This window comes from Pleurodeles waltl, chromosome 1_2 (assembly GCF_031143425.1).
Source record: "Pleurodeles waltl isolate 20211129_DDA chromosome 1_2, aPleWal1.hap1.20221129, whole genome shotgun sequence".
Taxonomy (NCBI): Eukaryota; Metazoa; Chordata; class Amphibia; order Caudata; family Salamandridae; genus Pleurodeles; species Pleurodeles waltl.
This window is the reverse complement of record NC_090437.1, coordinates 692,378,485-692,404,723: the sequence shown is the minus strand read 5'-3', so window position 1 is coordinate 692,404,723 and position 26,239 is coordinate 692,378,485. Positions and strand designations below refer to the sequence as shown.

The 26,239-nt window shown below is 44.6% G+C and overlaps 1 protein-coding gene across 3 annotated transcripts in view; it reads left to right on the top strand.

The window, feature by feature from the left end:
- The window catches only part of LRBA (LPS responsive beige-like anchor protein), a 1,864,610-nt gene that overhangs the window by 97,238 nt on the left and 1,741,133 nt on the right, over window positions 1-26,239 (top strand). The window lies entirely within an intron of this gene.

Genomic DNA, 26,239 nt, shown 5'->3' with positions numbered 1-26,239 from the left:
GCACCATGTATATATCCTCTATCACTGTATCCAGTCACTTTGCTGAGGAAAGTGCTCCCTGGATCACAGTAATATTCCTACATTATGTAAATGCAAAATGCAAACGTTGTTATAAATATAAACTATCGCCCCTTTCTAAGAGCTCTCACCGATGCTGCAGATGAGACAGCGAAAGATGTAACAATTTAATAACACTCATAATTGAAGTGGGGACGCCTGGCTTAGAAACCAGGTCTCCTGGATCCGCGCTCTGTAACCTGGCAACCTAACCATCTCCTATCAGCTTTTAAGTCAATATCGAGCTACAGATTGCTAGATTTACATTTAAATATGTTTTACCTGATAAGTCCGTATTTAACACACGGCTTTATTTGTAAAGTATTTTCTAATTGCTACTTTGTATCGGGAGTTACATATTTAAAAAAAAAAAACGTATGACGAATACGTTTGCCTTGTGGCTCTGAAATCCGTTACCAAGTGTGTTCGACAGATGGCGCTCATCCTATTCTAAACGAGATCGGAGCAAAAATCATTTGTGAGCCGCACTGTGCGAAAATATACTGCTAGCCAGTGGAGACATGCTGTGATGTTGGACATACGCAGCATTGCTTATTTTTTATGCACATTTTCTTTGTACTAAGCACTGGCAGCTTTCACAGGCAGCTCTATTTTTCTGATGGGTTAGCTGTGCACAAGCGGTGATCTACCCTGAATTTGATAACGGAAAGGAATGTTTTATTGTTTTTCTAACTGTTCTGTTTTTGACTAAACACATACGCTTTGTGCCAGATCGTGGTTGGGATGTCATGTTATAAAAACGGCAGGAGTCAATTTAAAAGAGCATATCTCTGCACCCTGTGACCATATTTTAGACCGAGAAAGCCATGGAGCCTTTACACCGCCAGAAGTAGAATTATATGGGTTTTTTTTGCGCAGGCGCACGTTGCTGATTACGGATGTCACTCTCCGCCCTGCGCGTGACATTTAGTGGTTGGAATGGGTAAAGAGCACCCCGTCCCGCTCAAGACACTCTACACACGCTGTCGCCGCCCAGAAATCCATACAACAAGCTGAACAGCAGGAGCAGGGCCAAAGCTGAAGAATAGAGCGAAGATTGATCTTATTTATTCACCCATTGTACCGCGAATTGGAGACCCTGGCCTACCGCTAACCGGGGAATCCAAAGCAGCGGCACTGTTGCCCAAACTGAGCATCTTGAAGTGGGTGAACCTGTATCACAATGGGACCTTCATTTACTTTAATACGCTTACACAACATCCTGCATGCACACCTTTAGATATTTCCCTGTACCACCTATGAAACAGCACATCAACATTTCTAACTCCCTGCCATCTTTAAGCTGCAGAAGCTCCTACTGGTTGCTAAATCGTCTAAAAGCTTGGTAGCGACTATGTGCAACACTTACAAATGAGAAACTTCCAAACTCGAAATTTAAATAGGAAAGTGAGATGCAAATTCAGCTGCTGGACAAAAGCTGGGAATATTTCTCTCAAATTGCAGCCCTGACTTATAGCGGCAGACTTCATATTATCCACTCTTGCTGTCTCCATCGAATCTATCGCACTACGCATGGCTTATGGAAAAGAGGACTCATTGATAACTCTAATTGCACATGATTTGATGCTCTAGAGTAGGGCTTTGTGACTCTGTTCTGGAGCTACTGTACGTATATCACATATATAAAAAATGAGTGGTGTACCCAAAGCATTGGACCTAAAACCAGTCCTCCTGGGCTGGGTACGACCCCCGTCACCAGCGTTCAGAAAGCTTGTAGCTATCTCACTATTGTTTGGCGACGAGCAGAATGCGCTGGGGTAGGGTCAGAGTGCCGACTCGTGAGGTATGGCTGGCTGACCTTGCATATTGTAACACACAGACGGACCTGTATGCCTGACTGCAGCCAGCAACCTCCCGGCTCAAGGATATATGGGAACCCTTCAAACCTACATGCTAAGTAGCACCACAACCACATAGTAAACATCATCTTGATTCCTTCGAGCCAAAGCTGTATAAACCTGGAACTAATGCTTGAACAACCACTGCCCGTTAATTGCCTGATAGTTTGTTAAAATGATTTTATTGGCATTTTTGTTTTCTATTCATTTATTTAAATATTGTACAATTTCAGAGCATATTGTGTAGCATAATTGGCACAATTTTGTGACACGTTGTTACACAATGCAGTAAAATATATGGTTTAGGATTATAAAATAGTACAATAATTCTAATCAACTGGCAGAAGTTGGGGGTGCATAAATACATACGCCTAGCCACAGGAGCTGGTACTTGAAGACAAGAAAAACTACTATAGAACAAAAGTGGTATAACTGTAAAGAACAAAAAAGTTCCGGTAGTGGTGTGACAACTGCGAACCAACAAGGGTGCCAGGATAAGGGTCAGATCCATAAAGCATGCCATTGCCTTGCTTTTTTTGGTGTGGCAAATCAAACCTAGTGCGCACACTTCCCGGTTGTAGATTATGATGGGGCCCGTGCATCGTGTCAGGTGTGTGGTAACATCCAGCCGATGAGAGGCAGGTCCAGAGCATGTGGAGGAGGTCTGTGTATGGGGTGTGACAGCGGGGCCATGTAGCATCTGTGCGATTAAGATATCAATTGATTTTTTGATGCGTTAAATAGAGTTGTATATTAATTTTATATATTACATATAGCGTAATATATAAAATTGTGTTATTTAAAGAGAGCATTGTGGAAAACTAGAGTAGGGTGAACTAGTACCACCTGCCAATATCTGTCTGTGCAATTGCACTCCAAGTCCGTGCCCCAGTGCAGACGCAATGCGATAAGGGAAATGGCTGTGTGAGTGTGCTAGGAGCTGTCCAACCAGCGAGTCATGTGTTGGCCCGTCCCCATTACATATAGGTATTGTATTGTAAGATGTTGTGGAAGGTCCTGTTGTAAATCTCACCAACACTGGCCCAGCACTCAGATAAAGGAAGCATGGAATAGAAATTGTCCTGGTGGAAGTTCTGTGCTTGCAAGGAGCTTTTCTGTAGACTGGAGGATCCCTTCCCGATATAAGTCAACTTAAATGTGTTGACTTGCCACACGCAAAGGGGACAGTTCCCTGATGTAGGTTGCTATAGAACCCCACCGTGTGTCGATTAGTGGAAGTGCAAGGGTATAGAGTGTCACCAATCGGGTAAGAAAGAGGGTCTTGCAGAAGCAGCGATGGGCGACTCTAAGCAGGGGTGCATGTGGCAGCGACACCATAAACACAGGATAAAAAATTTAAAGTAAGCGTTCTCCTTTGGGGGAGGAGTGTTGTGGTGTCCTCCATTTGGTGCCCTACAAACCAATGGGTTACCCACTGCAGTTGTGAGGCCAGCAAATAGTGTTCAAAATTGGGCACACCGAGCACACTGCATTCTGTTGGGAGGTAGGGCTTAGGAAGGGCTACCCTTTGACTTGTAAGATACTAAATCAAGTCTCCCACTCGGTGTTCTGTAGAACTAAAGAAGGACCTGTGTATATATTTGGGGATGGGACGGGAACAGTCTTGGCAGCATATAACCATCTTAATGAAGGCCACTTGGCCTGCAAATGATAGTAGCAGGGTTTGCCAGATACATTTTGGATGCATAAGGTGGACAAGATGCAGACTAAATTCCCATTTAAAAGGTCTGTGGGTTCATGGTAAATATGTACACCCATGGTACCAGAACATGGACGGTTGCTAGTTTAGATGGCTCCGCTCACGTACAGTGCCAGGTCAGGCATGTGAGCTTTGAATGGGAAGAGGCAAAACTTAGTCCAGTTCACTGTGAGGTGTGATACAGTGGCAAAGCTGGCGAGAAGCTGTTCAATGGTAGGTGGTATTGTTTGTATATAATGTAGGTAGAGGAGCATGTCATCCACGTAGAGAAGGACGGAGTGCATGCCATCTCCGAGGGGTATGAACCAGCGTTGGCCCTGTAGTTGTAATTGGTGGGCTAGGGGCTCCAGTCCTAAAGAAAACAGGAGAGGGGACAATGGGAGCCCCGACTAGTACCCCTCTGTATCTTGATAGTCTATATGGCATCATATCTTAACCCTAGCTGTAGTGGGTTAGCGTAAAGTAGTTTGACTAGTCAGAAGAAGCGGGATCTAACACCATAGTGAGAGAGTACCTCGAATAGATAGGGGCCATTCTAGGGAGTCAAATGCCTTATGCTGATCGAGTACGAATGATTGATTGACCAAGCATCCCGACTGTGGATGGGTCTGTGAGTCAGTTGCCATTACCCAAAAGAAGTGGTATAAATTCTGAGAGATTCTTCTGGCCTGTATAAATGCATTCTTGTCAGGTTGGACCAGCTGCTGCGGGACCAAAGGGGACAACCTATCAGTCAGGTTTTTTGGCCGAATGTTGTCTGTATTTAGCAGCGGTAGGCATCTGTAGGATTCTAGATCCAATGGATTTCTCCCCGGTTTGGGCAGCATGATGAGTAAGGCATCGTTCAATGTGGGCTGCATACAGGCTGCTAATATGGCTTCATCGTATAGCATTGTTAAACACAGTGCCATTGGGGGCATAAGTCTTGTAAAATTCAGACAGCAGTCCGTCAAACCCAGAAGTCTTGCCTGTGGCAAGTGAGTGTATGGCCTCCTCTATCTCAGTGTTGGTTATATTCCCATTAACTTCCTCTCTATGTTCAAATGTAGTTTACGGCATAACAGTGTCAGCAAGGAAATCACTAATCTCCCCTCGTGGAACTGCATGGACATGTATAATGATGCATGGTGGCATGTAAATGCAACATGGATTTTCCTTTGTGTGTGCCCACTAGTATCCCCATGTTGGACTGTGTGGACAGTATGGGATGCTGTGGCAACTCTTGCAGTATCACCATGCCAGCAGCACTGATGTTCTGTCGGCTTATTGTGTGTTCTAGCAGTGTGTGCTGCATATTTGAGGCAACGCAGCCTCTCCAGCAAGGCAGTGTGGTGCTGCAGAGCTTTAGTTAGCAGATGATGAACAATTTCTGAGGGCCTAGCCTGGTCCTCAAGGGTTAGTAGCTGTTGTTCCAATTGGGAGATTTTGCTTACAGCTGGTTATGCATGTTCAGTGCGTTGCCCAGGCAGTGTCCCAGAAATGGACACCTTAAGGCGTCCCATTCTATCAGCCTGGAAGTAGCAGTGCAAGTGTTTATGTTGAAGTGTTCTGTTATATTAACTACATGCGTTGTTATGTCTGAGGTGCTAACGAATCTAACTATTCGGACATGGAGTCCATTCAGTCACTCAGGATTCTTATAGAGCACGGCTAATCATTGGTTTGGGTCTGAAGGTGCGGAGGGGTCAGTGGGGGGGACACTGCAGCTTAGTTGAAGCTCTGGAGGGCCAGTTCAGTTAAGAGCCAGGTCTTGAGGTCCTTCCTGAATTGAGGCAGAGAGGGAGATTGCCTGAGATGAAGAGGGAGAGAGTTCCAGGTCTTAGCGGCAAGGTAGGAGAGGGCTCTTCCTCCGGCTCTGGTCTTGCGGATCTGTGGGATGGTGGCCAGGGCCAGGTGAGCGGAATGGAGTTGGCTGGTGGGAGTGTGGAAGGCGAGACGGTGGTTGAGGTATGCAGATCTGATGTTGTGGAGGGCCTTTAGGCATGCATGAGGAGCTTGAAGGTGATTATTTTGTTGCTCGGGAGCCAGTGGAAGTCTCTCAGGTGGCTGCGGCGAGGGATGTCCAGGATAAGTCTAGTGACAGCGTTCTGGATTCTTTGCAGCTTCTTTTGAAGCGTCTGCGAGGTGCCAGTGTAGAGTGCATTGCCATAGTCGAGCTTGCTGCTGACGAGCGCCTGGGTGACTGTTCTTCTGGATTCAGTGGGGACCCACTTGAAGATCTTTCGGAGCAGGCGTAGCTTGTGGAAGCAGGGAGATGAGACAGCGTTGACTTGGTGGCTCATGGAGAGCGAGGAGTTGAGGATGATACCGAGATTACCTGCGTGGTTGGTCGGTGTGGGGGGTTCCGAATGCTGTGAGCCAGCAGGAGTCGCCCCAGGCAGAGGGAGTGGGGCCCAAAATGAGGACTTCTGTCTTGCCGGAGTTGAGCTTGAGGCAGGTGTATTTGATCCAGGCGGAGACTGCCTTCATCCCGTTATGGAAGTTCTACTTCGCGACTGTAGGTTTGTCGGTGAGGGAGAGTATTTGCTGTGTGTCGTCAGCGTAGGAGATGTTGAGTCGTGATTTCTGACGATGTCTGCTACCGGGGCCATGTAGACGTTGAAGAGGGTGGAGCCCTGGGGGACACTGCAGCTGATCTCTGTAGGTTGGAATGTGAATGGTGGGAGCCTGACTCTCTAGTTTCAGCTGGTGAAGAAAGAGAGGATCCATTCCAGGGCTTTGCCGACGGCGTCGTGGAGTCTTGCGCAGAGGGTTTGGTGGTAGACGGTGTTGAAGGTGGCTGAGAGGTCCAGGAGGATGAGGGCTGCGGTTTCGCCTCTGTCAAGGAGATTGTGGATGTCGTCTTTTGCAGCAGGAGAGCAGTCTCAGTGCTTTGATTGCTTTTGAATTCGGATTGGGAGAGGTCCAGGATGTGCTAAGTCTCGGTGAGTTGGGCGTTGATGGCTTTCTCAATGACTTTGGCTGGGAAGAGGAGTAGAGAGATGGGTCTGTGGTTCTTGAGGTCTGCCGGGACTGTTGGGGGGGACAGACTGTTCTTCAGCAGGGGTTTGATGTTTGTGTTTCCAGTCTTCATGGAAGGTGGTGGTCTCGATGGAGCACTTGATGGTGTGGCAGAGCTCAGGGGCAACGGTGTCGCTGGCTCGGCTGAAGATGTGGTGGGGGCAGGGGTCCGAGAGTGCTCTGGAGTGAATGGTATTCATGATCCATAGGGTGCTGTCGGTGGTGAGAGTGGTACAGTTGGTCAGTATTGGCAGGGATTTGGAACCTTCGGGTGCAGTGGTTACAGGTGGGGCTGGTGGGTCCTGGGTTGGGAAGCTGTTGTTGATGTTTGAGATCTTGCCGTAGAAGAAGGTGGCAAGGTTGTCGCAGAGGCCTTGGGATGGGGTTGGGGTGTCCATGGTGTCAGTGTTGGGTTTGGTGAATTCTTTGAACACGGTGAAGAGTTCTTTGCTGCTGTTTCGTTGGTGTTGAGTCATTCTTGTATGGCAATTTTCTTTGTGGCTCTGATTAGGCGGTGTCTTGCTGCATCTCAGTCTTCTCTCAAGTCATCTACAGGTGCATCTGGACTCTTGGAGGGCGGGGAAGAACCAGCTGGCTTTCTCAGTGGTCTGTTTGCCAGGGGGGTTCTAGAGTGCTGGCGCAGTTAGAGGTCCATTGGTGGAGGTGGTGTGCAGATGTGGTGGTGTCCATGGGGTTGACAGTGGTGTGTTGCAGGGATGGTGGCGAGTTGGTCTTTGGAGACCTTGTTCCAGCTTCTGTGCAGGTTTTGGAAGGCGTGGTGGTGATGAGTGGGTTTGGGGAAGGAGAAATGGACGCAGTGGTGGCTGGTCCATAAGAGTTCAAAGGTGTGGCTGATGGAGATGTTGCTGCGGTACTGTCACTGCTCTCTATGCCACTCTACTCAGCACTGCTCTGCGACACTGCACTCCACGCCATGCACTACATCACTCTACTATACACCACTTCACTTGACAGTCTACTCTGCAACACTGCACTCCTCTGCAATTCTATGCCACTCTACTGTATCCCTCTCTATGCCACTGCACTGTATGCCACTACACAGTATGCCTTAATACCCTGTCTCACTCCACTCTACCCTGCACCACTCCACTGTACTCTGCAGTACTGTATTCTCTGCCTCTGAACTTTATGCCACTCTTCTCTGCACCGCTGCAGTCTGTTCCACTGCACTCTACTCTGTACCATTCTAGTCGTTGTCATCCTGCTGCACTTCTGTACTGTACGCCATCACACTCTTCGCCACTCTACTCTGTATTGCACCAGTATATGCCTATCCATTGTCACTCTAATCTATTCTGCGCCACTACACTCTACGCCACTGTAGTCTGCGCCACTACACTTCACTTTACTCATAACCAATGCACTCTGCATCACTGCACTCTACACCAGTATAGTCTACTCTGCAACACTTTATGCCGCTCCACTCTGCGCTGCTCCACTCTACTCTATACCACTCTGCCAGTGCACTCTAGGTCACTACACTCTACGCCACTCTAATCTACTCTGCAGCACTGAACTCTGACTGCACATTACACAACTTCACTCTACCCTATTATATTATGCACCATTTCACTCTCCATCACTGCCCTCTACTCCACTCCAGGCTACTTCTCTCTACTCTGCACCACACCATACTGTGCCATTCTACTCTGCAATGCTGCACTCTCTGCAACACTGCACTCTACGCCAGTGCATTCTGTGCCACTTCCCCCACCCCGCACCACTCAACTCTACCCTGCACCACTCCTCTCCATGCCACGCCACTCCTCTCCATGCCACTCTAGTCTACTCTATGCCACTATAGTCTACTGTGCGCCACTGCAGTCTATGCTATTGTGCTCTGCACCATTCTTCTCTGCTGCACTGTAAACCATTATACTCTAAACCACTGCAATCTACGCCAACTACTCTGAAGCACTGCACTCTATGCCGCTGTACTCTACTTTGCAACACTCTACGCCACTGCACTCTAACCCACTCTAAACCATTGTGCTCTGTCATTGCACTCTATGCCACTCTAAACTACACTGCACGCTCTAATCTACACTACGCCAGTCTATTCTACTCTGTGCGAACCTCTATTCTGTGTGCCACTCTGCTTTGTGCAATACTCTGCAACTCTGCAGTCTTGCAGAGTAGAGTTTCAGAATGCAGAGTGGTTTCAGAATGCAAACTCTGCTCTGCATGACTGCACTCTCCACCACTGACCTTAATGCCCCTCTACTCTACTTCACACACTCCACTCTACACCATTGTGCTCTGCGCCACAACTCTGTAACCCAATCTGTTCTACTCTGCTACTCTAATGCATTCTACGCTAATGCACTTGACACCACTACACTCTGCATCACTCCACGCCACTCTAGTTTATTATGGACCACTGCACTCCACAGTATTCTATGCAACTTTACACTTCTGCACCACTCTACTCTATGCCACTTCAATATACTCTGAAACAATCTACTCTAAGCCACTGCAATATTCTCTTCACCACTCTACACGACTGCACTCCATGCCACTCTGTCACTGCATTCTATGCAGTGCGCTCTGCACCACTTAGCTAATAACCCAACGCACTGTATGTCAAGCTAATCTGCACCTTGTACTTAACGTCACTTCAATCTAGGCCACTGTACAGTGCTCCCCTCTGACGCTCCACTCTATGGCACTCCACTCTGACGCTCTACTCCATTAAATTCTAACCTGACACTCTACTCCACTCTGTGCCACTCCACTCCACTCTACAGTAATCTTCTCCATGCCGCTGTACAACACAACTTCACTCTTCATGCGCTACACAGTTCCCTCTGCCACTTCATGCTACATTACTCCACTCTATTCTGCAACACACTACTCTACTCTGTGCCACTCCACTCTATGCCACTTAGCTCTACTCTGCCACTCCATAACACTCCACTCTACTTTACAGTACTCCAAGACACTTTCCTTTACCCAGCTAACTTTGAGCCATGCTCAACAACAGACAATCTGGTGTAAAACGTGGCTAAGACAACATTGGAAAAGTTGACTTTCTGGAGCTATCAGCAAACCTAAAAAATCCCTCTATTGTAGCTCCTCTCCCGAAGGCTTCAAAGAACAGTGTACATCTATGGAAGGGACCCCAAAAAGGGATATGTGTCTATATCCACTAACTACATTAATCAATATTACCTGTCTTCCTAGATTGGGGTAGCGCATTGTATTTTAAAGGTCTTTAAAAATACGTGAGGACTTCCTTATTGAGACAATACGAAATTCATATTTTGTGTGAGACATGCAACTAACACAGAACTTTGACTTTTCTTGAGAACATTGTTGTACTGTAGTACATGTGCCTCTACATAAGACATGCAACTCCGAAGGAAGAAGTTCGAAACAAGGCACTATTTAGATAGATGAAGAAGGTTTATAAAACTGAATCCCTGCATTAGTCTAGAAGCCATTGCATATCCACCCATTAGTTTGCCATCTACTGTTAGTTGGTTGGCTAAAATGATTAATTTGCGACAGCTAATTGTTGCATAACTTTTACCCCAGAGGTACCCAGTAGTATAGAAAGCTGAGGTGACCTCCACCGAAATATGATGTTCCTATCCAAACACCAACCAGACTATAATTTTCAAATAGTATTGTACGTCTCAGTAGCCACCTCTGCCCAGAATCCCTGAATAATTGTGCAGCTGGTTGCAAAAAGCCTGCAATTACCCACAAAGACCCTATTTGATACAGTGTTGTGGACAGGACCACATTTTGAGGATTTCGTATGCAGTGGTCCGAAGAAAAGGCTGGAAGAAGGATTATTATGATAAAGAAACAATCTAGATTTGTTGGCAGGTGACATTGCCTAAAACATAGGCATTGGGAAATCATCACAAAAGGAGAAAAACGTATTTAATATTTTGACACCATCCTAGAGCTCAGGAAAACGTCTCCGAACAATGGAGAGAGGTAGTTGAGAGTATAGTCCCACGGCATAAAAACTTCTACACAGTGACCCTAGATAGTGTTCATTTTTCATTATCTGGATATATGAAGATGACATTCACTGTCATCTAGGTAATGTCTAGAAGTCACTATATTTTGAATCCCAAGGGGGAAGGGCATAGTCTTCTTTTACGGAGTCCAGATTATGTAAACTGAATTCCCAAATGTTTTTGTTAGGATTACCAGATATTTAGACTTAGACAGCACCACCACCAACCTGTCCTGTCGACGTGGTTTATTTTATCTATCCAAACTGCTAACAGCAAATGCCTGCAAGCAGTTTTTAAGCGTTGATGTGCAATATGGACTCTTGCTGAGACCATGTTTCACCAGTTGAGAGTTGGCCACATCCTGTGCCCCGTCTGTTTTACTGGTATCTCACTCCGATGATATCTGCCTTCCTGATATCTACTGGTTATCCCTCATGTTTGATGTGTGAAATAAGAGAGAGGGATAGGGGTCAATGAATTTCTGATTTTGTTAAATGCACTTTGTAATCTGGAAACCGAAGGATGGATTTTTCTGAGGATATAGTAACGCACAGAAACTTTCCTCCTGTAGAGATGGAGTCCGATTTCTTATGATTCATCATAAATGCTAGGATCTTTAGCAGGGAATCTACTAATTGGTGTCTTAGAACACATATGGTTTTATCCGATGAATATTGTAATCATGTCATCCAAGCATACACTCATTCAAAATCCCTGAGCTTGTTAGTTGTGTGAAAGACCATAGAGCTTGAAGAAAACAAAAGGCACAGAAGTGAATTTGGTATTTGAGACCCTCCTTTTGAAACTATATTATTTTTTGTGATTGTGATGGATTGGCACTTTGAGATAGGCATTTTCAAACCCAGTTTAATCTTTCAATTCCACGGGAAACAAATATTCTTCAGGGTGTACAATAGTTTTACTTTTAAAGTGAAATTTGTTCATTTATCGCTGCATGCAACTTTTCACACTAAAAAGAAAACACTTAAAATTCTCCTTGGATGATAAAAGCGGAGTTCTTTCTACTTTTACATGCAGAATTAGACATAGATGGTATGTTTGTGCTTAGCTGGAGTAAAATTCTTTTTGGAACGCCCTATACCACTTTGAAGAACCTATGATATAAAGTATTAGTTACCAAGTTGTGAATACAATTAGCTGTTTTATCTGCAGGGAAGAGGAGAAAGAGCTTACCTGCATGAAATGAAATCCTGCTTTGAACTCTGTTACCTTTAAACAATCTACTTAAACTTTGCAGAAACAAAGTAGGATTGTCCTTGTCTATTGTGCAAGTTATGCACAATGGGTGGAACCTAGATAACAAGTCTGGTTATGCCGATATATAGCCTGTAATCCCAAACTCTGCAAAAATGTTGCTGAAAGCCCTTCCTAAAGAAGGTTGGATCTTGTCCATAGGTGATAAAACTGAAAGATATTTTCACATCTCTTTTCTAAAATCTTGTCAAAAGACTAAACCTTAACATCTTGTCCTACTTGTGGAGAGGTCAATTCCCCAGAAAGTATTTTTTTTATTACTATTCCTTTAATTTAGTAGGCGATTGTCATAGTTTGCTTTACCATGTACACAGTTTTGTTTCAAGTAAATGTTCAAATTAAAGTTTCATTGTTTTAGGCTGGTAATGGAGTGAAGTGGGCTGAGCTCTGTCAGTATTCTTTGTGGTCTCTGATTCCAACCCTATCAAGCTCGTCCAGTTTTTTAGCCTTCCAAGCTTTTTGAAATGAGTGCTGTAAATTGAGAAATAGTATGACCTATTTGATGGCCTAGAAAAAAATATATATTTTGCTTGTACTATTTAGTTATTATTGTTATTCACGTATTAATGTGTTTAGGTTTTTTGTAACACACTAATAACCTTCTCCAAGTGAGGGAAGAAGGGAAGCTTCACTTCAGAGGCAACACCTGAGAACAGACATGAATCCATCAGGCTAAGTCCTAGGAATCTTGATGATGGAAAAAGCCTTGAAGGGGAATGATCATAAAGGGCCAGCTTTGGCATCTGATTGTTTAAGGCATAAATTGAGCATGAAGAAATTCCAGCACAAGTCTTGCAGGTGTCTCCCTACTAGGGGTGAAAATGATGCATTTTTAGACTTATTCTGAACTCCTGGAAGTATTTGTCCATTCCAAAGGTAATGGAAGACCGTCCCGAAGAAAGGAGGCCTGTACTTTGAGTGGTCTTCCTCTAAATCTTTTATTCTTGGAAGACTGGGTGGCCAGTGAATTTGCAGAGGAAGAACTCTGGCACCTGCATAGATGGTGTGGCTGAAAGTGCCTGGATGGATAGCCTTGTGCACAGCCCATAGAGGCTTGTGTACAATGCATAGTTTTTAAGTAGGCCCTCTTTTTGATGGGTAGCCAATGTAGCATCTTAAGCTGCATGTGTATACCATGTCAGTTAATGTTAAACGCTTTACGCATTGTTCATCGTATTCCGTGGAAGGCCAATAAGAATGATGCTGTTGTAGTCTAGAAGATATAATACTCATAAAAGGAATAGCACCATCTTGTGGGAGAAGTGGGAGAAAGGCTTGGAGCAAGCATAGGTGGTAGGGTGAGCTTTTAGTGATTAAGTTCACGTGAGGAATAAAGGGGGTGGTTGCTGCCAGTGATGGCACCCAAGTTGTAAACTTTCTGAATTGGTGTTGGAGACCGACCACTGTAGTTTAGCCAGGAGAAGGGAAGAGAGGATGGTCTACTGGTCCTACTAGCAAGATTTCAGACTTTTCATTGCTCATGAAAATCCTTGTTGTTGTTATCCTTATTAATAATTTAACATTTTCTTAAGACCAAATAATTGCCTGTGTTTCACGTTTTATATTTACGATTTTTGTTCGGCATAAAATGATTTCCAAAAGCTAGAGCCTTTGTAAAAAAGCAAAGTAACATCAAGCTCAAAAGTAATCTCTGTAGCGGGACTGGGGATGCTTCTCTCTGCTTTGACCTACACATATTGAATAATACTGCTGTATGGTTGCACACATTATTATCAACGCTTCTTCACGCCGAGTGTTTGAAGATGCACTTTTGTTGCTTCATGTTAAGTTTCTTAATAAGGAATAAGTTCGAAAAAATACCAAACTCAAATGTAAGTGGAAAGTTCGTGGTAGGGGTGACCTGGGGGTAATTAAAGCAAGCCGCATTATAAAGTATGGGGGCTATCTCGTTTCATATAATTTAATGTTTGAAGCAAGGCAGCATGCGGACTTTCTCCTAGCTGTCATGCCATGACCGATTTCTGATTCTTGAAATATGTCAGAGTCATAAATCACAAGTTGCTCAGATTGTACTAGCAGGTTATTAAACGGGAGAGCATTTAGCTCAGATAAATGCAAATTTTAAAATGTCCACCGTATCAGTTTTGTGATTTATTAGCTTTCTGTGCACACATGTAAATCTGATATGATGTAATGGATTTGGGGTACTTTATTTCTTGTGTGCGCGTATTGTGCGCGCCCACGTGCTTAAGTGTGTTTTAATAACTGAGTTAACAGCGGCATTACTAACTTCACAGATGCTAGTTCACTGAGCGACTGTGAAAAGTTTTGGGTTGAATGCCGTACATCTGTAAATCTCTAGCAAATGTAGTGGAAGAGGCAAAAAAGATGACTTTGTTGGCGCCGTTCCCTAGCTGTGCCTTTCTGTGGGATAGGGGATGAAGTTGGACGTGCCAGTGGCTCAGAGACGCTGCGCTGCAACCATATGAAACACTGTTGGCGAGTTGTTGCACTTAAAAGTACATTTTCGATATGACTATGGGCTGAGTTCAAAGCGCTTATTACAGTTTTCAAAATAGTTTACAGAATAATGTTGTTGCTTAGAGGGGAGGGCTAAATGGCAGAACCTTTTAGGGTTGGATAGAGTTGGTTGTCAGGTAGTGCTAATGTTTGATTGTTAGATGTGATTGTTAGATGATTGATTAGATGATTGCTTAGATTGATTGTAAGATGTGTTTGATTGTAAGATGTGTAAAAAGTGTTTGCCTGGAAAAGGGAGGAGATCAGCAGCATAGATTGTATACGATGGTGGATATAAAAGCTTTAGCATGCATGTTACATCCTTCATACTGTGGACTTTTGACCTCATTTTGCGCTGCCTCAGATCTGTATTAAAAACAACTGGTTAGAGTGGTATGAAAAATTGTAACTCTCTATATAGTTTATGCATTTAATGCTCGGAAATACATGGGGAATAACCTGCAGAAACAGTGTTACCACACTTCAGTTCAAGTGAATTTGCAGTTTGGGTAACTTTGCGCTAATGTTGCCGGAAATCTTTTACCGCTTATCACTGCAGTAAAGTATTTTATATCGCATGTTTTCGCCAATGCCACGGAAGCCTACATAAGGCCGTAAATGTGCTTCTCTTCTATAACTGCAGACTTGCCCAGTGCTTTTATCAGAGCGGTTAATTTGGTGGGACAATTATGGTATGTCTTTTCTTCTGCTATTGCTCTATGCACACTTTGAATCACAGAGGCACAAGACACTCATTTGAGAGGTTCAGTTAGCTTTAATTGGGTTAGATCACGAAGATTCCTCATGTTGAAACTCCCTCCCAGCTCATACCTTCAAAGCTCTCTGGCTACTTAGATTTCCGAAGCAGCAAGGACTTGGTTGTTCGTCCTCCCCATATGCGCTCCACTGCCCCATCTCACCACCACTGTTGACCCTGGGATCCGGCATATGAATTGCACCTATAGTACTGACCCTAAGCCACTAGTCCGGTGGGCAAGGATTGTGTTGATGACGGTAAACCTTTCATTCTGACACTTTACTATCCCATCACTAGCAAGACTATGTGCTGTGTCCAGAGACGAGCCTGGAGCACTGCTCTAGTCTCCATATGAAACCCAGTGCTTTCCACATAACCCACACTATAAACTAAAACTCTTTCAACTATAAGTATGAGGCAGACTTGATGCAGACGTGTCCAGGACTGCTATACTATAAATTCAGTGCAATAAAATACAACGTAACTAAAATAGACATACATTCTAAGATATAATTCTGGAGCTTTTAATTATATATCAGTCACTCACTCATTTACATACCCACATTTACACACCAAATGAAGAGATGGAGAAACACAGAAGAGGAAGGAGAAATATAGGGAAACTGTGACAAGGTTGAAAAGAAAACCTGCAAGAGTAAGGTAAAGAGGCAGGAAGTTCAAGGTGGTGGATGAAAGCAAGAGATGGAATCAAGTCTAGGCTGGCTTGGTATTCACCAACCCAAGCAGCTCAGGTGACATGAACCTAAGAAAAACTTTGCCCACCTGGACTATTTTTAAACACATTAATCTGACTTAGACGGATGGTCTGGCTTAGAAAACTACAGAAGGATTTTTTTCATATGCTTTGACAGTCTGATTTGATTAGTGACAGACCCCGTTCAGCTGGCCACAGGGTAATAAAGAGTGGGGTTACTAGACCACAACCGTGGTGATTAGGCATATTGATCTCTGGTGTCCTGAGATTTGACCTGCTACTAGTCTGCAAACTGGGTCACGTAACCCATCTGCATTTGACTCACTTGAAAGCAAGTGCCAGTAGTCCACCTTCTTTGAAAGGTACCATGGAGGGTAGAGACTCCGAACTCAAAGTAATAAAACAGACAGTAATTCATTGTCCAGTTTTTTTTTTAGGTTTTGTTTTTAGTAGAAACAGGAGTACTTTAATCATTCCAAAACATTGCATCACAAGGTTTCATTCTGGTAACACTATGGAGTTTATGTACACAGAAATCAGTAGATTAAAGTGCAGGTGGGTAAGCTGAGTGCAGATGAGCAGCTTCCCTAACTTATGATAAATTTCCTTTTACTTAACTGAACTCTTTGAGTGGAATTATTGCTCTGTATGAATTCCAGATCAATCTGTGGTAAAAGTCAGTCTGTTCATTTCAGGCAATGGTTTCACCTGAGATTTTGAGTACTTGGGGTTAAGAGTGAGTGTGTGGTTCTCAGACACAGAGACAAGCACATACATTCACAGATGCCGTGACTCAGTCAGGTGGACCGCTTTCTCTTTTTGTAGTGGCTTGTTTAGGGGCATCTAGTCTGGGGTAGTCTACTCCGATTGGGCTTCTCCCAGCTCTCCCGAAGTTTAGTTTGCATCACTGACAGAACTCAGAGAGTCCACCTCCCTCCATTCTGCTCAGAAGCCACCAAAATCATCTGCGGCGTACCCCAGGGTTTGTCCCTCAGCCCGACACTCTTCAACGTCTACATGGCTCCGGTCTAACACCGTCCAATCTCACAACCTCAACATCATCTCATACGCCGATGACACCCAGCTGATCTCCTTTCTCACCAAGGACCCTGCCACTGCCAAGACCAACCTCCATGAAGGTCATCGCCAAATGGATGAAGAACAGCTGCCTGAAACTGAATTCCGACAAGACTGAGGTCCTCATCTTCGGCTCCACCCCCTCCGCATGGGACGACTCCTGGTGGCCTGCCACACTGGGAACCGCACCGACACCCACCGACCACACACGCAACCTGGGATTCATCCTGGACTCTTCACTATCTATGACCCAGCAAGTCAACACCATCTCCTCCTCCTGCTTCAACACCCTCTGCATGCTTTGGAAGATCTACAAATGGATCCCCACTAAAACCAGAAGAACAGTCACCCAAGCCCTTGTAAGCAGCAAACTGGACTACGGCAGTGCCCTCTACGCAGGAACCATGGCTAAACTCCATAAAAGACTGCAACGCATCCAGAATGCCTCCGCACGCCTTATCCTGGACATCCCCCGCCACTGCCACATCACAGCCCACCTGAGAGGCCTACTCTGGTTCCCCGTCAACAAGAGAATCGCTCCTCACCCACGCTCACAAGGCATTGCACAACACCGGACCAGAATACCTCAACAGACGGCTCTTTCTACACCCCGATCCGACAGCTTTGCTCCGCCGACCTTGCTCTTGTCACCGTCCCACGCATCCACAGAACAACCACCGGTGGCAGATCGTTCTCCCACCTTGCCACAAAGACGTGGAACACTCTTCCCACCCACCTGCATCAGACTAAGGACCTGCTTACCTTCAGGAGACTTCTCAAGCCATGGCTGTTCGAGCGGTAGCATTCTCCCCCCAGCGCCTTGAGACCCTCACGGGTGAGTAGTGCACTTTACAAATTCCATTATTGATTGATGTGATCTGTGGTGCAGGTCTCACACTCATACACACATTTATGTTACCATGCATGCTTAACACAGTACACACACTCCATGTACACACAGGATATTAGAGCAGTAATCTGAACGTCTCATACAGGTGGAACTTAACACTTGTGAGGCCAGTAGACATCTACACTTGAACCAGGAAAAAAAGGTCCGTTCAGTGCTAGAATTATAAAAACGTACACTGCCACTATTTAATGCTGACAACCCAGGACATGGATGTAGTTTCATGTCGGCTGGAAGGCCCACTTGGTGCCCTCCAGGACTCCAAACCAGGCTCTACATCTCAGTCCAAAGACAGGCCTTAGCACACATACTGCATTGGTGCGTGAGCTGGGCCACAAAAAGTCTGAATACCAAATATCATATGCAGTTGGGTCACACAGAGGAGGAGTAGATGTCGATTTATTATGGAAGGGACGTTTTCATCCCAAAACGTAGTTTATTAATAGATTTTAAAGTGTATTTATTATACATATTGTTTTCTAAGCTCGTACCTATAGAAGTAATTGTGGTTTAATCATTATATTAAGGTTAAACCTCAGCAATTTTTAAAAAAGTAGCAAACGTTTTTTTAGTAAGCAATTGTTTGTTTAGTGCTTTTTAAAGTTTGATGAAAGAAGTTACAATAAACTTGTTTTAAAAAATATATCTTAAAACAAGACATACAGAATGGCCAAATGACATTAAAGCCTCCACAATAGGCCAGATGTAAAAAGCCATTTTCAGTCTTAAGAGAGCTTCTGTACTCAATGGCTAGATGTAAAAATGCTAGTTGTTCACAAAAGGGGCAATAGTAGTAAATCCAGTTACTCTAATAATAATACCATACGTTTGCATAATTTTGCCAGGAATTAAATCCCATGCAGTGAAAGTAGATGGGGAGTGGGAGTTTCACGTTTGTGAACTGCCACAAACATGTCACATTGTGAGCATACACAAACCCCACTACATTACGCAAACTTTATGGGGTTGTAGAAGAATGAGTTGTCAAAGGTTAAAAATATTTTCTATGTGGTAGAAAAAAAATCGCAGTCTGTATGTACTAAGTGTACTATCCCTCATTGCGGAAATGGCAGAAAGATTTGGAAGTCACTTGACTTTGCCAGGGTTACTATTGTAACTAACACCAAAGTGATGGGAGAAATGCGTGAATTGATCTGAGCCACTGGTGGTTACTCAGGCTGCATTGTAATTTGTTTTTTAACCAAATCTCCCTTTGTAGCGGGATACCAGCCATATATAAATTAGTCTCAACCATTCTCCACTAGGAACAGTCCAACCCAAAGTGCAATGCCCAGCTCCATTGTAGATGCTAATTGAAGCAACTCCAAACTTGTTTCTACCTTGTCTGTGAGGTTTAGCCTGAGCCCTCTAGCATTGGGCTACTCCTGAAACGTTGCCACCCATGTTGCTTTCTGGAGACGTTTTTGTTAACAGCCTAAAGTTGTAATTCCTCTGAAGACTTCTAAAAACAAGTTCTTTGTCTTTTGAATTCCACAGACACCACACTGGATCTGGAAACATTTTCTAGCAATTTTGCTTGTGCTGGTAGATGATGCAAGTGGACTTCATGATGGCTTTTCCTCTGGAAGTGACGAAGTAACAATGCAGAAACATATATAGACACCACCCCTGTCATCTGATGTCATTTGCTTTTGTCACATGCCCTTTCATGAGGATCTGCATCTCTGCTCCCGAACGTTCAGTTATTCGCTGCCTTAGCTATTCTTTTTGAAAGTGTGAAATTGATGTCTTCCATGAAGACTACAGGTCTCAAACCCTACTCTCCTTGAAGATGTCTGTTTCGGACCTTTATGTCACCTCTCTTTGGTGTCACAGACCTAAGCATGATTCGAATTCATGCAATAACTGCTGTCTAATGTGTCTAAGGTCACCAGGAAGCAGGTGAAAAGTTGCACATCTCGGAGCACAAGAAACATTCATGCTTCCAGTCCTGGGCCCAGTCGTGCTCCAGGTCTGGGTCACTGCCCTCAGGTAAACCTTGGTTAAAACACAATAAGTGCAGATTAAAGTCCTACCCTTATCGCTTGCTCTCCTGGGAAAGCTCAAACCTCATGCACTCTGAAGGCCCTTTTCTGTGTCAGTCATCCAAATTTGACCCTGGTCTGCAGCTGCGTCTAAAACATTCCTGGACAACATCAACTGCACAGCAAGAAGAGCCCTTCATGGAGTCTACAGCTTTTTTGGATGGTCCTGGTTCCGCTGAGGGATTTTGGGCCTCATGAACCCACCAGGGTGCCCAGTAAGATTTCTGCTGACGAATCTGACTCCAGTGCTGACTGTTGCTGTCAGATCTCCACCCGGCCCATCAGCAACACTGGGTTGACCTACACTCAGTTGCCGGAGGCTGCACCAGTTCTGGGCTGGTACTAGTTCTGACCCGGACACCCATGTCTGATTCAGAGTGGAATTCAGCTTAATCTCAGCCAATCTCCTATTATAAGATTTCCAGGGCTTAGCCAGTGGTTTTTGAGGACTCTTTGGCAGTTCTTTTACGCCCTCAAATTTCTTCCGGAAGCCTCAATAAAGCAGTGCTTTAGGATGGGTCAATGGGGCACTGGATCACCTTCGATAGTGTAGCAAGTATTTCACAGACATAACAGGGCAGATCCAAACCACATGAAAGAAATTCATGAAATGAGATGGCTAGAACCCGTGGGGGTGGGGGTAGGGGGAGTACGGTCCTCCCGCCAATCATTGTTGTCTAAGGATCCCATCCATACATTGCATTTCTCCCCTCTTTCACAACGGACCAAAGAGAATTTTGGCCACTAGGGGTTTTAATTCGGGCATTTCTGTTATGGAGTTTTGGTGCTGGGTGAGTGCATGGCTTAACTGTAAGTATGTGTAGAATTACTCTTGTGCAGGCTATATATTACCGTTGTAGGTTCTGGAAGGACTTAATCTGTGTGCCCTGCGATACATCCCCATCCCAAAATACAGAGAATGTCCCTTCTGACGAAGCCCTTCAACCGTGTGCAGTGTTGTAGTCACCGGCTATTCTGAGGGGGGAGGGGGATCCCCATTGTGATCTTTTTTTCTTCTCACCCTGATCATCTTACTGCTATTCGCCATGCCAGCAACACTATTCTGGTAACCTCAGGGGAGGCTTTGAGGGATTGGTGCACCGTAAAGCATATCTAAAATCTTGTCCCTTTCCATTAGCCCTATCTCCAGGCGGAAGTCTGGCTCAGACCCAATCAGCCAGTCGTTCAATACTAGCACCTTGGCTGTCAAGTAACTGAGATTTATATTAGCCATGCACATTCCTCTTTTGTATGGTGACTGCTTGCATTTGCTGAACACATTGTGCAAGGTTTTTCCTACCCACATAAAGGATCGAATCTTGGGCAGCAAGTCCCAAAAACAGTTTTGTGGGATAACGAGAGGGAAGTTCTGAAGTACATTGAGGAGATACAGCAAGACCACCATTTTAAAAAGCGCCACCCTCCAGAGGACTTTTAATAGGAGGGAGGCCCAGCTAGGGAGGTTCTGATTAATACCAGATTAAGATTTAATGCCCAAGTGAGGATAGCTTTGAGAGCAACGTAAACCCCTAGGTATTTGAAGCTGAGCCTATGGACCAGTAGTTTTGATCACCATTCAGTGTCGCCCATATCACCCCATAATGGTGTTAGGAATGATTTGGTTAAATTCACCTGGAGCCCCAAGGTGACTCCATAAAGCACCAGCATCTGCACCATTCTGGGACCAGTCAGGCCTCCCTCGTTGGCAGGGGAAGAGGAGTATATCGTCAGCATATAGGGCTATTCGGTCTTCCGTCACCACTCCCTGCTCAAACCCTTATTCCTTGCTTGAGTGCGAAAAGGAGAGAAGACGGGGTGTCCCTTTTTAATGCCCTTTCATATTGGGAATCTTTTGGGAGAGGATACCGTTGATGCCCTCCTGGGCTTGCGGATGGTCATAAAGAACATGGATAAATAATGGGAATTTTGGGTCGAACTCCCAGTAGAGATTGTCAAACTCCTTCTCATAATTGCTAAGGAATAAGGCTGCAGGGTCTGCAAGAGTTCATACGTGTGCTGGGGCTCCTTGCACCCCATGGATGCAATGGCGTGTACTCTGTTTGGACATAAAACCGTACTGGTCCAGTTGGACCAGACATTGAAACGTTTGGAGGAGTCTGCATGCCAAAACCTTAGCACAGACCTTAAGTTCAGCTTTAATGAGGGCGATGGACGGTAGGAGATGCAGCTGTCTGGGAGCTTACTGCTTTGTGGAGGACTAATATGGTAGCTAAGTCAAGGTCTGCTGGGAGGGACCCCATCTGAATAGATTTGCAGTACATATCCAGTAAAGGGGTCAGGATGATTGAGTGGAGACAACAGTAAAGTTAAGTGGGATACCCATCCAGTCCCAAAGCTTTACTGATTTCATGTCTTTTAAATCATCTTCAAGTTCAGCGATAGTGAGTGATTGTTCCAATTCTACAATTTCAGTGGGGGTCAGTTTTATTAAAAGCTGGTCTGCAACCAGTGACAAAGATTCTTCCCGACTGTTGTGTGTACGTTCCACGTATAGTGAGCGGTATTTATCTGCAAAGGTTGTTGCTGTCCCCATCCCCTTTGACACCGGTTGTCCCCATGTGTCAATGACATATGCAACTAACCCAGAAGCTTCCTCTTTAGTAGCCAGTCAATAGAGAAGTTTCCCAGATTTGTCACCCCATTCATACATATTTCTAGAGGATGCTATCCAGTACTGGCATGCTTTGTCGAAGCATGATTGACACAAGGAGGCCCGGTCTACCTCTCAATAATGGACTATATTTAGACCTTGGAAATGTTAGTGATCTTGACACTTTACCAGAGATTAAATTGACTATCCATTTGGGTCCCTCACTGAGAATAGCGCTTTCTTTGCAGCTGTAACATGCAGGGAAGTGCTGCTATTGTAGAAATTAATGCTAATCTGCTTACTGAAAATAAGCAGCCTGGCCCTTCATCATCAGAATCTTTGCTGCCTTTCAGTGAGGCCCTGTCAACCTCTCCATGACATGGTCTTATTCTTTTTTGGTGCCATTAAACTGTTCTGCTGCTAGGCTAGGCACCATAGGCCTGATGTACAGCAGACTGTGAAAAGTCTTGAGGCTTCCAAAAGTAAACTTAACCCAAATGTCTTCCCTACTGGCCCGCCTGATATGGATTTGAAACATATTGATTCGCTGCGTGAGAAGATGTTCTCCTCTGCCAGACTGGCTTTGTGATCTTGAAATGCCATCTTCCTGTTTGACGGATACCTATGGCCTGAGGGACACGGCAAAATAAAATTTTGCCAACTCTCCCTGAAATGTTATGAAACTACTTTTCACAAACTGTCCGCAATGGAGGCAGAATAGATTTTCTGGAAGGGTAAGACCTCAGAGGCTGAACTGTTCAGTTTGCGCAGATGCCCACATCTTTGCAACAATCTCTGGTGCTAAAATGGAAGAGCAGTCCAGAAATGCATCCTATTTTATGGATCATTCCTTGCATTAAGATGTACTATGCCGTGGCCAAAAAGCTGCCTCCTGAGGACTTTCTGGCTCATTCTACTAAAGCTGAGGTCTTAACTATGTAACTGAATGGTGATTCCTCCTGTATACTGCAGGATGCAACACTGTTCAACTAAAAACTCTTATTGTGGCACTCACTTTAAACAATAGCTGTAAACTGGCCTAGGTACGTACATACAGACAGACAGTCTCTCTCTCTCTCTCTCTCTCTCTCTCTCTCTCTCTCTCTTTCTCTCTCTCTCTCTCTCTCTCTCCTTCTCTCCTTCTCTCCTTCTCTCCTTCTCAACTATGACTTTGTAGAACATGGATTGAAGGTACAAGAGTGCAGCCCAGGAGAATAGTCATTGGATGATCACTTTCTGTGAAGGGTGGTTTCAGACAAATTTAATATAGTATTTTGTGTTTCAGAAAGCTTCTTTTTGGGATTATTGAGTTTTCTAAGCCAATAATAAAATCTTGTATTTGACACCTAACTCTGTGTGTTTTCAGAAGCCGATAAGCTGAAATGCAACAACATTTTAATGGTAACTTCTTCTGAGTTTTGGAGACTTATTGCTGCAGTTTTATGTTGGTACTTGAGGGCACTTAATGCCATGACAGTTACTAGATTACTCATATTTAAGCATTTTATTTTGATAACGATATTTTTTAAAATTAAATTACTATTGGTAACCCGGCTTAAGCGCTTGGTAAAGTAACAAATGTTGGTCACTAATATTGCGGTGGTCACTAACATTGATTTATTCAGTAGAAGCGTGGAGTGAGTTTCATTGGACCAAACTAAGTTCTTATTATAGACAAAGATTGGACGGTCCTGGTTTTAATCCTAGTTTACAGGTAAACAGGAGCAAATGAACCTCTCTGCTGGTGCAGTGCAACAGATGTTCTACTTGAAGTCCAGTTGACGGGCACCCTACTCACTCAAATGGATTAGTATTAGTGTAAAACTGTGCCGGCCATGTGCTGGGGAAGATTTGTGTCTCTTATTGTGTTGTTTAAGCTACAAACTTGCCAAAGCCTTTAAGCAAAATATTGGCAGGCATGTTTCATGTGAGATTTTCATTCCAATCTGATGATTTAATGGGTATATCGTGTTTTATGAAGGACTATCGGTGAAGCATTTTCCAAAGCCTTCCATACACCAGTCCCAAAGCAATCCTCATGATTTCTTCTTCTTAGAGGTATGGCTACTGATAAAAGGCTGGTGAAATGTTTGTCCTTAACTCTAATCAGGCCTGTGACAAGTAAGTAGAATTCCTGCTTCAGACATTAATACTACCTAATCCCTTTACACTTCTTTTTATCAGGAAATACACACCACAGTTGATAGCGGGCACTCCTATGCAGCAGTATACTCTAAAGATGCCACCCAGTTTCCAAATTCCATTCAATAATCAGCACTTTAGATTTGGTTGAGACCTAGCTGTGTACCTGGCACTGGGTGAACACCACCAGACAAGTGAGTGAATGGAGACTGTTTAGTTTTGTGTCTTAGAATCTCACTTCTGATATAAAAGCAACAAAGAACAAGGTGATTGAAGGAATGTTTGAATTAATTTCAGGCAATGGGGATTGCTGGAGCTCCATTCCAGTTCATTATTTTGCACCCACATTGCCACTCTAAACCAAGAACTGCTATATGCAGGTCATTCTTTGGGCTGCAGTCCAGGTCCCCTCTAGAAGAAAATAAAAGCCCCCTCAGACTGGTTTCGGCCTATTTATGTCTCATAAGAGAGGTATTGCTTGAATCCTGTGACTCTGTGAGCATGGGACCCACGTCTGTGAACACCATTCACACTTAAGACAGCTACTGCACTATGTTGGAAGGAATGCCACTGGCGATTGTCCAGAGGTGCATTCCACTTCATTGCCCACGGTCTCACTGTACATAATGTCCCTCCCTAAGTGTGGGCATCCTATTTAAAAGGCCCAAATGGTTGAAACTATCAATGTGAAAGTGACTTGTAGAGTGCACGGCTACTCCTAGGAGTGTCCCAGCGCTTTGTCAAACTGGCATGTGGCTGCTTGTATTCCCATTCATAGAGGACCTGGCATGGCAGTTTCTATTGGAGCAGGGCCACTGTTGATATGGCTGTGCCTAGTTCCTGTCTAAGTTGGCATGGTGGGGAAAAAAAAGGATGGACTGGTATAGTAGCGGCTTGCGAGCTCAGAAGGGGTGGGGCACGCAAGGGGGTATCAGGAGTAAATAATTCAATTTTTAAAAAACAAACAAAACACTTACCTTCTCTGACGCCGCGCTCTGCTGCTTCCTCACTGGCGCTGAAGGCACTGGCTCCCAGCCTGGCCTGTGCCAATCCTGACGCTGCTCAGAGCAGCGTCGGGATTGGCTAGGAGCCTCCAGGGTGGACGGTTCCAGGCATACTTGGAGCCTGTGCAGGCTCTCTCCAGCCCAGCAACCGTGTTGCTGGGAGCCCTGTGTGCATGTGTGTTTAGCCGACCTGATACGGCCAGCCAAATACACATGCTCTCTGAGGGGGAGTGCTATGCACTCCCTCTAAGTGCACATGACCCCGCCCCCTTTACCAGAAAACCATCATAAACAAGGTTTATGATGGTTTTCTGGTAAAGGTTTTGCAGCTGCCGCTGCTGGCGGAGGGGCAACACTCTTCCCAAACGGAGGAGCCGCTACTGGACTGGTATAAGGCCAAGATTCATTATCATTGACGGAGATTAATTAAAGCAGTCGGTCTTATCACTTTCTTGTTTAACCTTTTCTATGAAAGCCCTAGTTTAGCTGAATAAGGCATTCTAGGTAAAGGAACAGGTAAGTAACCTTCCACCTACTTCGTTCTTGAGGCTGGAAAGCATGAAGCTTCTTTTCCCTCTTCCCCCACATGATTAT